This window comes from Gorilla gorilla, chromosome 12, assembly GCF_029281585.2.
Source record: "Gorilla gorilla gorilla isolate KB3781 chromosome 12, NHGRI_mGorGor1-v2.1_pri, whole genome shotgun sequence".
Lineage (NCBI taxonomy): Eukaryota > Metazoa > Chordata > Mammalia > Primates > Hominidae > Gorilla > Gorilla gorilla.
The window spans coordinates 127,172,115-127,174,553 of record NC_073236.2 but is presented as its reverse complement, the minus strand read 5'-3'; positions in this window follow the sequence as shown (position 1 = coordinate 127,174,553).

The window sequence follows — 2,439 nt, the reverse complement described above, 5'->3', positions numbered from 1 at the left end:
TGCTGGAGTCTGGAAAATGATGATTTTTTTTTGCCACCTGTGCTTTGTGGTCACCACACACCAGGCAGAAGCTCACATCTTACAGGCATTTGCTCTTTCAGGGTGAGCCACTGCTACTACTTTTAAGACATGGAATCTCCCTTTCATCGTATTGGGGCATATGCTGTCCAATCTGGATGCAATAGCTCACACTGAATTAATCGTCACAACAACTGTAGGTGACCTAACTTACGTTCCTAATACAGATTAGGAAATAAACCCAGAAATGTGCATGCCTTGTCCAGGGTTAAACTTGTAAGTGCTAGGCCCAAGACTGGACCCCATGTCTGGTTAGCCACAAAGCTTGTTTACTCTTTCTACAATGTTAAGAGTCCAGATGTTCTCAGGGAGGGTGCAGTAATAGCTCTGGAGTAACCAGGATTGCGTAGGGCACAAGTAATCCAGGCCTACACATGGTTTCCCCAGGAAAAGCCATGTGCTGCAAACTTGAGTGGAACCCTCCTAGGAGACCACCCAACTCCCAGCAACAACATCTGCCCAGCAGCCCTTACTTGAGTCTGAGATCCGCGAATATCAAGGTTGCTGGGGCTCAATAGACAGTCACATCTGTAGTGCACCTTACTTAACAGAAATAACTACGGCCCAGAGAAGCTCAATTCTCTCCTGAAATGTTTGCTGAACACCTGTTATTTCAGTGTGTGCTGGGAAGAGACATGGAAACAGACAAATGCAATGAGTAGAATCAAGTGGTGGGGTACACACACCCAGGATTGATGGAAGCCCATCAGATGGACAACTCCTGTCTAGGTCCGTCAGAAGGTGTCCTGGAAGGGGTAGCACCTGAAGCAGAGTCCGGAACGAAAAGAACTTAGATAATAAGAGAGACAGCAGCAGCACTCTATGCAGGGAGGATGGTGTGAGAAGTATTTAGAGACTTATCCAAGTTAACACCATGAATGCCAAGCCCTGGATGGAGTTCATAAAAGATCTTGCAAAGACTGGAGTTTGTGGTTTACAAGAGGATGTGGCTGAAGCAGAGGCTTCCTGGCCAATTGGACCAGTCTTCTAAATTCACAAAGTGCTTATTATTCAGTGACATCCCTTCTGTGTCCTTAGCGCCTGGCTCAGCAGCAGGCACCTGACCCAGTGCCTGGCACATGGAGGTGTTCAGCAAATAACTGTTCATGGATATAATTTGTGCCAGGGGAGGGTGGCCTCTGTATGCTCCAAAATTTCCTTCCAACCCTGGCTGTCTAAGATGCACATTATTATAACAGGAGCAGACTTCGTAAGTATTGACACCTATCATTGGCTTTTGCTAGGGCACATATAGGCTGATCCAATTTTTTTTGTTCTTTTCCCTGCCTGTGATTAAGCAGACATGGGTCTGTTGCCTAATGAATGCCCATTTGACTCGTGCACTGTCGACCATTCGCCTGTGTGGTTGCTGGGGGCCGGGGGTGGGTTGCTGGCATGCACACCCCAAGCCACTATATAATGAGCTTCCATCTCGGTGGAAACCCAGACCCAGCAAGCTCCTGCTCCCTTGCCCTCTGAAGACTTAGCCAGTAGAAACCTTTCATTTTCTAATCCCCTTGGGGATAGACACTTTATCCTTTTTTCTACCAATCTGGACCTGGGGCAGGTCAAGGGGCCTGGGCCACAGGAGTGAGGGCAGAGGCGTGGGGAGGTAGCAGGCCTGGGCTCTGAGTTTCTACGCTGCTGTGAACTACTTACCTATTATGAGGACCAAGGCTGTTGGGAGGGTTGACTGAGCTAAAGTGTGTGAAGGGCTTAGCCCTGCCTAGGCTGGAATAGTGACTGTTACTATGATCAGCCACAGGGATTCCAGGGCAGAGTTCTTTTGACTGGGCAGTGGTACCGGAATGGAGGATCTATTAGGATCCGTCAAACAGAGGTTACAGAGACCCTCCCCTGCTGCAACCGAAGCAGCTCCACTTTTACCAGTTTTTACACATTAGTTGTTATGTAGACTTCTAGGAAGGAAAATGAAAAGTTTCACTTGTATATATGTGCTATGGTCTGAATGTTTGTGTCCCTCCAAATTTCATATGCTGGAAACTAATACCAAATGTGATAGCATTAAAAGGCAGGGCCTTTTGGAAGTAAGTCATGAGGGTTCTGTCCTCATGAATAAGATTAGTGGCCTTATAAAGGAAGTTGAGGGGAGCTGCCTTGTCCGTTCCACCGTGTGAGGACACAGCAAGAGGCACCATGTTGAAGCAGAGAGTAACCCTCAACAGACACTGAACCTGCTGGCACCTTGATCATGGACTTCCCAGCCTCCAGAACTGGGAGAAATACATTTCTATTATTTATAAATTACATAGCCTAAGGTACTTCGTTGTAACAGCCTGAATGGACTGAGATAATATGTTTGAAAACCACTATCAAGTCCAAGTCTTACAATTTTTGATA